Here is a 12,772-nt window from a genome sequence, read left to right on the forward strand (position 1 = left end):
ATCCAGGCATTTGCTTGAAATATTAACTTCAACTCCTGAAACATCTCATATGCTCCATGACGTTCAAAACGTCATTGAAGTCCCGATTCTAAGCCGTAAAGCATGGCACACTGAACTATCGAGTAGTCATCAGCTTTGCTCTGCCAGACGTTCATAACATCTGGTGTTGCTCCAGCAGCAGGCCTGGCACCCAGCGGTGCTTCCAGGACGTAATTCTTCTGTGCAGCAATGAGGATAATCCTCAAGTTATGGACCCAGTCCGTGTAATTGCTACCATCATCTTTCAACTTTGCTTTCTCAAGGAACGCATTAAAATACAACGGAACAACAGCACGAGCCATCTATCTACAATCAACATAAACAAGCAAGATACTATCAGGTACTAAGTTCATGATAAACTTAAGTTCAATTAATCATATTACTTAAGAACTCCCACTTAGATAGACATCCCTCTAATCCTCTAAGTGATCACATGATCCAAATCAACTAAACCATGTCCGATCATCACATGAGATGGAGTAGTTTCATCAGTGAACATCATTATGTTGATCATATCTACTATATGATTCACGCTCGACCTTTTAGTCTCCGTGTTCCGAGGCCATATCTGTATATGCTTGGCTCGTCAAGTATAACCTGAGTATTCCGCGTGTGCAACTGTTTTGCACCCGTTGTATTTGAACGTAGAGCCTATCACACATGATCATCACGTGGTGTCTCAGCACGAAGAACTTTCACAACGGTGCATACTCAGGGAGAACACTTCTTGATAATTTCGTGAGAGATCATCTTATAATGCTACCGTCAATCAAAGCAAGATAAGATGCATAAAAGATAAACATCACATGCAATCAATATAAGTGATATGATATGGCCATCATCATCTTGTGCCTGTGATCTCCATCTTCGAAGCACCGTCATGATCACCTTCGTCACCGGCGCAACACCTTGATCTCCATCTTAGCATCATTGTCGTCTCGCCAATCTTATGCTTCCACGACTATCGCTACCGCTTAGTGATAAAGTAAAGCATTACATCGTGATTGCATTGCATACAATAAAGCGACAACCATATGGCTCCTGCCAGTTGCCGATAACTCGATTACAAAACATGATCATCTCATACAATAATATTCAACATCATGTTTTGATCATATCACATCACAACATGCCCTGCAAAAACAAGTTAGACGTCCTCTACTTTGTTGTTGCAAGTTTTACGTGGCTGCTACGGGCTTAAGCAAGAACCAATCTCACCTACGCATCAAAACCACAACGATAGTTTGTCAAATGGACTCCGTTTTAACCTTCGCAAGGACCGGGCGTAGCCACACTCGGTTCAACTAAAGTTGGAGAGACAGTCGCCCGCAAGCCATCTATGTGCAAAGCACGTCGAGGGAACCGGTCTCGCGTAAGCGTACGCGTAAGGTTGGTCCGGGTCGTCTCGTCCAACAATACCGCCGAACCAAAGTATGACATGCTGGTAGGCAGTATGACTTGTATCGTCCACAACTCACTTGTGTTCTACTCGTGCAAATAACATCAAACCATAAAACCTAGGCTCGGATGCCACTGTTGGGGAACGTAGTAATTTCAAAATTTTCCTACGCACACGCAAGATCATGGTGATGCATAGCAACGAGGGGAGAGTATGATCTACGTACCCTTGTAGATCGCAACGGAAGCGTTGACACAACGTAGAGGAAGTAGTCGTACGTCTTCTTCCCGATCCGGCCGATCCAAGCACCGTTACTCCGGCACCTCTGAGTTCTTAGCACACGTACAACTCGATGACGATCCCCGGGCTCCGATCCAGCAAAGCTTCGGGGAGGAGTTCCGTCAGCACGACGGCGTGGTGACGATCTTGATATTCTACCGTCGCAGGGCTTCGCCTAAGCACAGCTACGATATGACCGAGGTGGAATATGGTGGAGGGGGGCACCGCACACGGCTAAGGAACGATCACGAAGATCAACTTGTGTGTCTAGAGGTGCCCCCTGCCTCCGTATATAAAGGAGCCAAGGGGGAGAGGTGCGCCGGCCAGGAGGAGGGTGCAGGAGGAGTCCTACTCCTACCGGGAGTAGGACTCCCCCCCCCCCCCAATCCTAATCCAACTAGGATTCCCAAGGGAGAAAGAGGGAGAGGGGTGGCCGGCCACCTCTCCTAGTCCTAATAGGACTAGGGGAGGGGGGAGGCGCGCAGCCCTTATGGGCAGCCCTTTCACCTTTCCACTAAGGCCCAATAAGGCCCATATGACTCCCGGGGGGTTCCGGTAACCTCCTGGTAATCCGGTAAAATCCTGATTTCACCCGGAACACTTCCGATGTCCAAACATAGGCTTCCAATATATCAATCTTTATGTCTCGACCATTTCGAGACTCCTCATCATGTCCGTGATCACATCCGGAACTCCGAATAACCTTCGGTACATCAAAATGCATAAACTCATAATAACTGTCATCGTAACGTTAAGCGTGCGGACCCTACGGTTCGAGAACAATGTAGACATGACCGAGACACGTCTCCGGTCAATAACCAATAGCGGGACCTGGATGCCCATATTGGCTCTACATATTCTACGAAGATCTTTATCGGTCAGACCGCATAACAACATACGTTGTTCCCTTTGTCATTGGTATGTTACTTGCCCGAGATTCGATCGTCGGTATCCAATACCTAGTTCAATCTCGTTACCGGCAAGTCTCTTTACTCGTTCCGTAATACATCATCTCACAACTACCATATTAGTTGTAATGCTTGCAAGGCTTATGTGATGTGTATTACCGAGAGGGCCCAGAGATACTTCTCCGACAATCGGAGTGACAAAACCTAATCTCGAAATACGCCAACCCAACATGTACCATTGGAGACACCTGTAGTACTCCTTTATAATCACCCAGTTACGTTGTGACGTTTGGTAGTACCCAAAGTGTTCCTTCGATAAACGGGAGTTGCATAATCTCATAGTTATAGGAACATGTATATGTCATGAAGAAAGCAATAGCAACATACTAAACGATCGGGTGCTAAGCTAATGGAATGGGTCATGTCAATCAGATCATTCAACTAATGATGTGACCTCGTTAATCAAATAACAACTCATTGTTCATGGTTAGGAAACATAACCATCTTTGATTAACGAGCTAGTCAAGTAGAGGCATACTAGTGACACTTTGTTTGTCTATTTATTCACACATGTATTATGTTTCCGGTTAATACAATTCTAGCATGAATAATAAACATTTATCATGATTATAAGGAAATAAATAATAACTTTATTATTGCCTCTAGGGCATATTTCCTTCAATTTATAGGGTAAAGAGGGGGTGCGGGAGGCCACCTAGGTGGGCACAACCCACCTGGGCGCGCCTGGGCCCCCAAACACGCCCTGGTGGGTTGTGCCCTCCTCAGGGCACCCCCTAGGTGCTTCTCTAGCCCGTCCTGGGTGTTCTGGTCCATAAAAAATCTCCAAAAAGTTTCGCGGTGTTTGGACTCCGTTTGATATTGATTTCCTGCGATGTAAAAAACAAGCAAAAAACAGCAACTGGCACTGGGCACTGGGTCAATAGGTTAGTCCCAAAAAATGATATAAAGTTGCTATAAAATGATTGTAAAACATCCAAGAATGATAATATATCAGCATGAATACTTCATAAATTATAGGTACATTGGAGATGTATCAATGGGTTGAAAGAGGTGCTGCTCCAAGGTAGACTGTATACATGGGCTAATAATTTGGATGATCCCGCCTTTGAGAAACTGGACAGGGTCCCAATTTCTAAAGATTGAGATTTAGCTTTCCCCTGGCAACTATAATAGGATTTAATAGAGATATCTTAGACCATGTTCCTTTGATGCTGAATTGTGGAGTGAGTCCACCTCACAGTAATATTTTTAGTTTTGAAAATTTCTAGTTGAGAGAGAAGGTTTAGGGAGATGGTGGAGAAGAGCTGGAATGCTCCCACATTCAATATGCATGACATTGATAAGTGGCAGGAGAAAGCTAGAATGTTTAGAAGACATGCCAAAGGATGGCACATCTATATAGAGGGGGTGTTTAGAAATTGTAAGAAAGAAATTTTGGGAAAGTTGGATGAGCTGGATAGGAAAAGTGAGACTACAAGATTGACTGCAAGTGAGAGAGAAATGAGATTGATCCTTGACTCCAAACTGAAAAAGTTGTTAAGAGATGATGAAATCAAGTGGAGATAGAGGGCTGATGAGAAATATCTGAAGGAGGCTGATGGAAATACTAAATATTTCCACCTCAAAGCTAGTGGTAGAAAGAAAAATAATCATATATCTATGCTTCTCAATGCGGGAGTGATACGTCTCCAACATATCTATAATTTTTGATTGTTCCATGCTGTTATATTATCATTCTTGGATGTTTTATAATTATTTTATATCATTTTTTGGTACTAACCTATTGACATAGTGCGAAGTGCCAGTTGCTGTTTTTTACATCGCAGGAAATCAATACCAAGTGGAGTCCAACGCAGCGGAACTTTTTGTGGATTTTTTTGGACCAGAATACATCCAGTGGGCCGAAGAAGCACCTCGGGCTGCTCCGAGGGGAGCACAACCCACGAGGGCACGCCTGGAGGCCCAGGCGCGCCCTGGTGGGTTGTGCCCACCTCGGGTGCCCTCTGAACCGCCTCTTTATTCTATAAATACCCTGATATTCCAGAAACCCTAGGGGAGTCTGAAAGATCGTGGATGTCACCTAGAGAGGGGGTGAATAGGCGTTTTAAAATAATTATGATTTAGGCTTGAACAAATGCGGAATAAACCTAGCGGTTAATTTGTCAAGCACAAAACCTAAAACAACTAGGCTCACCTATGTGCACCAACAACTTATGCTAAGCAAGATAGCAACTATGTGATAGCAAGATATATGACAAGAAACAATATGGCTATCACAAAGTAAAGTGCATAAGTAAAGAGCTCGGGTAAGAGATAACCGAGGCACGCGGAGACGACGATGTATCCCAAAGTTCACACCCTTGCGGATGCTAATCTCCGTTTGGAGCGGTGTGGAGGCACAATGCTCCCCAAGAAGCCACTAGGGCCACTGTAATCTCCTCACGCCCTCGCACAATGCAAGATGCCGTGATTTCACTAAGGGACCCTTGAGGGCGGTCACCGAACCCATACAAATGGCAACCCTTGGGGGTGGTCACCGAACCCATACACTTTGGCAACCCTTGGGGACGGTCACTGAAACCCGTCAAATTTCTCGGGGCGATCTCCACAACCTAATTGGAGACCCTGACGCTTGCCCGAAGCTTTACACCATGATGATTGAGCTCCGAACACCACCAACCGTCTAGTGCACCCAAGCACCCAAGAGGAACAAGCTCAAGGGCACCAAGCACCCAAGAGTAATAAGCTTCCCAACTTGTAACTTCCACGTATCACCATGGAGAACTCAAACTGATGCACCAAATGCAATGGCAAGGGCACACAGAGTGCCCAAGTCCTTCTCTCCCAAATCCCACCAAAGCAACTAATGCTAGGGAGGAAAATGAGAGGAAGAACAAGAAGGAGAACACCAAGAACTCCAAGATCTAGATCCAAGGGGTTCCCCCCACATAGAGGAGAAAGTGATTGGTGGAAATGTGGATCTAGATCTCCTCTCTCCTTTCCCCCAAAAACTAGCAAGAATCCATGGAGGGATTGAGAGATAGCAAGCTCGAAGAAGGTCAACAATGGGGGAAGAACACAAGCTTAAAAGGATAAGGCTCAAAAGTGAATAAGACCCCCTTTTATAGGAGCTCCCGAATCCAACCGTTATGTGCTCAGTCCGCGCACGAGCGGTACTACCGCTCAGGGGAGCGGTACTACCGCCCGAGTGGTAGAACACAGAGAGCAGAGCAAAATAGAGGGCGAGGCAGAGCCGTATGAGCGGCACTACCGCTGGGGCCAGCGGTACTACCATTGACAGCGGCGGTACTGCCGCTTGGCCCAGCGATACTACCAATGGGATCGTGCACAGAGAGGAGGGCCATTGAGCGGCACTAGGGGCGGTGGTAGCCGCGGTACTACCGCACATGAGCGGCACTACCGCTCCTACTTCCGCTACTACTACCGCTGAACCCGACACGAGAAAACCACGTCTCGAGTCGAGGTGGTACCAGCGCAGAACCGCAGTGGTACTACGGCTGACAGCTCCAAGCGGTACTACCGCTTGGGTTCGCGGTACTACCGCTGGGACCAGATCTCAGGGAGAAGGTCGCAAGGGAGCCTTCAACTAAGGGGAAAAGCTCAGAGGGTGCAAAGGGGATGTGAACGTGAAGAAACCACCCATACTTTTTCGAAACAGATCCCATAAAACCAGAACTGCCATAATTCTGCAAAAGAGCTCCGAATTGAGCAAACTCAAGCTTGTTGGATACAAGACGACGAGTAGCATCAATAGAAGATGCAAGTGAACTCCATTTTCGATGAACTCGAGCTTGTCATCAAGATGACCATAAGCTCCAAAACTCTCAAAGAGAACCAAACAAGAACCAAAAAAGATGATGCAAGGATGCAACGGTTTGAGCTCTCTACGAACGATACGATCAAGCTACTCATCGAGAGCCCCCCTTGATAGTACGGCAATCGATCCTATAACCCGGTCTCCCAACTACCACTATGAGACCGGTAAAATAGAAAACCTATCAAGGGCAAACCTTTGTCTTGCGCATAGTCCACTTGAGCTAGATAATGACGATCTTGACTTCCTCAAGTTGGACCACCTTTCTTGATTGTGTTGGCTCGATGAAGACTAGTTGATTGCTCCCCCATACTCCACTATGGGTGAGCCACTCTTCGACATATCTTCATAAATCCATTGTTACCATAATGGACGGCAAGCTTCAAGCATTTGATCTCTTCATGATGCTCCACTTGAACTTGCACATCGCAACCTAACCCCACAAAGAACTCTCACGAAAACCATGGGTTAGCAAACAAAGCGTAATGGATAATGCTTACCATACCATGGGATCACTTGGTACCTCAGTACATCTTGTATGCTTTGTGTGTTCATCAACTTGATTCATTCTTGACTTAATCTTGATCAACCTTGAATATTTACAATTCTCTTCATTTGGATGATGTCTTGAAGGTAGACATTAATGATCACACAATCTTCTTCTTAAAGACATGCTTGCAATAAGCTCAACACTCACATGACCAATCTTTGGATAATTCCTGGAATAGCACCTTGGTCGACACAAACTCTCCTTGAAACCAACACATGTACTCCAAGAAAAGCCTATGGACAAAACCTTCAAATACAACTCAAGGCAACCATTAGTCCATAGAGATTGTCATCAATTACCAAAACCAAACATGGGGGCACCGCATGTTCTTTTGGAGTCGATGAAAATCAATTCCAGTCGTCACAGAGTCCAGAACCACCAGATCCAATCTAGACACCATCACAGAGGGGTTCACCACTTCCATTGGTGCCTCTCCGATGATGCGTGAGTAGTTCTTTGTAGACCTTTCGGTCCGTAGTTAGTAGCTAGATGACTTCCTCTCTCTGTTTTGATTCTCAATACAATGGTCTCTTGGAGATCCATATGATGTAACTCTTTTTGCGGTGTGTTTGTTGGGATCAGATGAACTTTGAGTTTATGATCAAATCTATCTTTTTATCCATGAAACTTATTTGAGTTTCTTTGATCTCTTATATGCATGATTGCTTATAGCCTCGTATTTCTTCTCCAATATTTGGGTTTTGTTTGGCCTAACTTGATCTAATTATCTTGCAATGGGAAGAAGTGCTTTGTAGTGGGTTCGATCTTACCGTGCTTGATCCTAGTGACAGAAGGGGAACCGACACATATATATCATTGCTACTAAGGATAAAATGATGGGGTCTATTTCTACATAAATAGATCTTGTCTACATCATGTCATCGTTCTTATTGCATTACTCCGTTTCTCCAGGAACTTAATACAGTAGATGCATGCTGGATAGCGGTCAGTGTGTGGAGTAATATTAGTAGATGCAGGCAGGAGTCGGTCTACTAATCTTGGACGTGATGCCTATATAATGATCATTGCCTGAATATCGTCATGATTATTTGAAGTTCTATCAATTGTCCAACAGTAATTTGTTTACCCACCGTTTGCTACTTCTCTCGAGAGAAGCCACTAGTGAAAACTACGACCCCCGGGTCTCTTTCTCATATTATTTGACTTTACGATCTATTTTATCTGCCTTTTATTTTAAGATCTATTAAACCAAAAATACAAAAATACCTTGCTGCACTTTATTTTATTTGGCGTTCAATCTATCAATATTTACTACTCTCTCACGTCGTTTGCCAATTTCTGGCGCCGCTACCCGAAAGGGATTGACAACACCTTTAATACGTTAGGTTGCGAGTATTTGTTATTTGTGTGCAGGTGTTGTTTACGTAGTGTTGCTTGGTTCTCCTACTGGTTCCATAACCTTGGTCTCAACACTGAGGAAAATACCTACCGCCACTATGTTGCATCATCCCTTCCTCTTTGGGGAAATACCGACGTAGCTTCAAGCCACATCAGGGGGCTGAAGTGAAAGGGAGGAAGAGTTGGTTAAGCACATTACTAACTTTTATAAAACCTTTTTGGAGAGCCAGAGATTTCTAAAATTAGATTAGGAGATATCAAGTGTGCTCAGCTTACTTAGGAGGATAGAAAACTCCTTACTCATGAATTTAGCTTGGAAAAAATTAAGGATGTGGTCTTTGGGCTCAAGCATAATAAGGTAGCAGGCCCAGATGGGTTACCAACTGAGTTTTATCAAAAAATGGATGTGGTTAAAAATGACCTGAAAGAAATGTTTGATGCATTTCACAGAGGGGATTTGGATATGGAAAGATTGAATCATGGGATAATTGCTCTCATCCCTAAGGTTCAAGAAGCTAATGTGATTCATAAATTCAAACATATATGCCTGTTGAATGTTAGTTATAAAATACTAACCAAGTTATTGGCTGACGACTGGGACTGATAATTAATAGATTGATTGCCCCTAACCAAACTGCCTTTATTAAGGATAGGTTTATCATGGGAGGGGTGATTCTTTTGCATGAAATAGTGCATGAGATGAAAGTGAGAAAGATGAGTGGTTTGTTACTAAAAATAGATTTTGAGAAAGCTTATGACCAAGTGAAGTGGCCCTTTCTGCACCAGATGATGCAAGCCAAAGGATTTGGAGACAAGTGGTGTGATTGGCTCATGAAATTGGTGTTAGGAGGAAGAGTGGTTGTGAAAGTAAATGATAGAATAGGTCCTTATTTTAAAACTCATAAAGGGGTGAGGCAAGGGACCCACTATCTCCACTTATGTTTAATATCATTGCTGATGGCCTGCTACTCTGGTTAAGAGAGCACATGATCAGAAGCTGGTGATCGGGCTCATGTTTCACATGGTGAAGGAGGAATTGGCAATCTTGCAATATGCAGATGAAACCATTTTCCTTCTGGAAGATGGTCTGAAAAATGCTAGAAACCTGAAATATACATTATGTGTTTTTGAGCTGTTAACTGGTTTGAAAATAAACTTTCACAAGAGTGAGATTTTCTGTATTAGTCATGCTAAGGAAAAAATTACAGAAATATAAAGAGATTTTCTTCTGTGAGGGGGGATCTCCACCTTTGCAATATTTAGGTTTCCCCATTGATGACAAAAGAGTAAGTAATGCTCAATGGAGACCTGCGGAGGAAAAGATTGAAAAAGAATGGTTGGATGGGTTGGGAATATGCTGCCAATAGGTGATAGAGTGACTTTGATTAACTCATGCCTTATCAACATACCTCCATTTATGTTGTCTCTTTTGGAGCCAAAAGCTCCAAAGGGGTCCTAAAAACATGAACTACAACAGATCTAGGATGGTGTGGCAGGAAATTCAAGAAAAGAGAAGGTACCACTTGGTGAATTGGCCTACTATTTGTATGCCCAAAAGTTGTGGTGGGCTAGGTATATTGGATCTAAAGGTTATGAATAAATGTCTACTGATGAAATGGTTGTGGAAAATGGAAAATTCCGAGGGGCTTTGGCATGAGCTATTGCATAACAAATACTTAAATGACCAACTTTTAACTGCTACTAGTGGAGGACAAGGTGACTCTCACTTCTAGCAGGGGCTAATGAGGGTGAAAGGCATGTTCGTTAATCTCACTAGAAGAGTGGTGGAAGATGGGGCCAGGACACTTTTCTGAGAGGATATATGGTTGGGAAAAAGGAGACTGGTTGAAGTTTATCCCAGGCTTTATGATATTAGTTTGACAGGATGAAAATTGTGAAACAGATTGTTGATAAAGGTTGGGATAGTGTTGCTTTCGAGAGATCCATACATGGAGATTATCTTAGGCAGTGGAATGAGGTGAAGGAAATAGTTGACAGGATCAACTTGATAGATAGAGTTGTGTGGTTGCTTTCAGATAAGAAGAAGTTTGTAGTGAGAGATCTATACTTGTTTCTTAAATCCTCTTCCCTGGTGGGGTTTAGAGGGTTTTGGAAACTAAAAATGCCAATGAAGATAATGATCTTTTTGTGGCTAATGATCTGAAATAGCATCTTAACCAACGATAACTTGGTTAGGAGAGGTTGGGTTGACAATGAGGAATGCTACTTTTGTGGGTGCAAAGAAAGCGGTTATCATTTTGTTGTTCCAGTGTAGCCTTGCTAGATATGTCTAGCAGGTGGTTGTCTATGCCTTTGACCTAACTAGAACCCCTGAAGGGATTTCTGATATGCTGGGTGGTTGGATCAGATCCTTCCCCAGAAAATACAGGAGGCTAGTTGTGATCGGAGGGGCAACTATCTGCTAGGCTGTCTGGAAGACCAGAAATAAGGCTTGCTTTGACAAAAAATATCCTGATGATCTTCCTCTGTAGTGTTCAAAATTTGCTCTTTGCTTAATTCTTGAATTTTTTTTTGCAGAGAACTCAAGACAGAAATGCAAGTGAGGAAGGAGTAAGGAGGATCAAGGAGGTTCCGAGGGATATCTTCAATAGTAAGCATGGCTGGAACCGTTGGGGAGAAGAACACGAGGATGATTGGGCCGAAATGAAGAAGGAAGAAGCAGTGAAAGCTCTTTTGCTGTTTATCCTGGGGCATGTAATATGTTTTGTTATCCTTAACTCGTATGGATATGGGAAAGACCGGCGTATGTGGGATGGGGGTGTGTGACCCCGATCCTCTTTTCTTTCTGTAGTTCTTTCTTTGCCCCCATTTTGTGTTCCTGATCCTTGTAAAACTGATGGCGGTTTATTTAATGAAAATCGACGAGGGAAACTCTTTTTTTTTTGCGGGGACGAGGGAAGCTCGTTGCTTCAAAAAAAAAACCCATACTAAATCGACGAGGGAAGCTCATTGCTTCAAAAAGAACCTGTACTAAACCGACATTTTTTTAAAAGTTAAAGCATCAACAATTGATATAGATCGGAGGGAGTATACGATTCTATTAGAATTTATTTGTTCCAAACTGGGCCGATGTACGTTCCCTGTGGTACTCTTAGCATTGTTTTCTCCGGTATAGGAGCTGAACGATTCGCTCTCGCCCATTGACACCATGCCGTGTGGATGACACGTCGAGCCCACAAACAAGTGAACGCTAGATAAGGTCCTACCCGAATTCAAAAAAAGAAAAGAAAGATAAGGTCCTACCCGTAGCCTTTCCTCCTGCAGCGGGCCCACCGACGATAATCCGACGCGCTGCACGTCTTTCCGTCCCGTCACGCCGTTGACGACAGACCCCCGCCACTGACACGCACGCTCCCAGCCTCACGGTCCCCACCCTTCAGTTCGCCGGAGCACGTCCGTTTCCATCCCACGCGAGCGCGCGCGTATGATTCGCCGAAAGCGCCTCGCTGCCGGCTAGGGCTATTAGCCGAGCTACGGAAACGGAATCTCTCTCTGCTTCTTTAGGATCGACACCGTCGCCGTGAGCTGGCTCGCGCCTAATCAAACCCTTTTCGGCCCAATCAGTCCTGGTACCCAGCAAAAAGCATTTGTAATTTGTGTTCTATATGGTCTCTGATGATGGATCGAACGTAATCCGTTTTGGCTGTAAAGGCGGGCGATTCTTTTCGTTGGTGCGGCACGGCGACGGGTGGCGGCGTTGCTGGTTATATTCCTGTCGAGGCCTGATCGAGGGTGCCGTGAATCGTGGCGGAGGCAGGGGGGACCAGCAGGGGCCCTGGTCCCTCCTAACAATATGAATGTAGTGCTAATTAGTTGATGAACAGTGCAAAAACCAGTGATTATCTGCTGTTAAAAGCCTATATTTCATTGGTTTGGCCCTCCCCAGCCCGTTTTAACAGCCTTCGACCCTAGTGATATAAATTTCGTGGCTCCGCCACTACCATGAATCATGGTGCTGGCGTGCACGGTTGGTGCGATCGCAAGCGTCCTGCATCGCCCACACGAATGCCAACTGTTGACGATATATCGCTCACGGCAGAGCCGGAGGAGCATGCAGTAACCAACCAAGGTGCCGTGACACTGTGTGGCCTGCACGTAGCTTAGATTTTTCTTTTTTCGGAGGAGCACGTAGCGCAGATGTTTCGTTTGAGGGAAGGCACGCACGTATCGTAGCGAAGACGCGGCGCGTGATGGCGTGCGATGGGAGTTTTCCACACGACCCACCTGGCACCTGGGGCTTGTGCGAGCGTGGCACTTTTTGCCCACGGCGCTGTCCTGCCTGTGCATGCGTCCCATTTTATTTAGCGCTTAGACCATCTCCGCCTGCCCAACAGGCCCTCCAAGATGCTATTTTTTTAACC

Source organism: Triticum dicoccoides, chromosome 7A (genome assembly GCF_002162155.2).
Source record: "Triticum dicoccoides isolate Atlit2015 ecotype Zavitan chromosome 7A, WEW_v2.0, whole genome shotgun sequence".
In the NCBI taxonomy this organism is placed as follows: Eukaryota; Viridiplantae; Streptophyta; class Magnoliopsida; order Poales; family Poaceae; genus Triticum; species Triticum dicoccoides.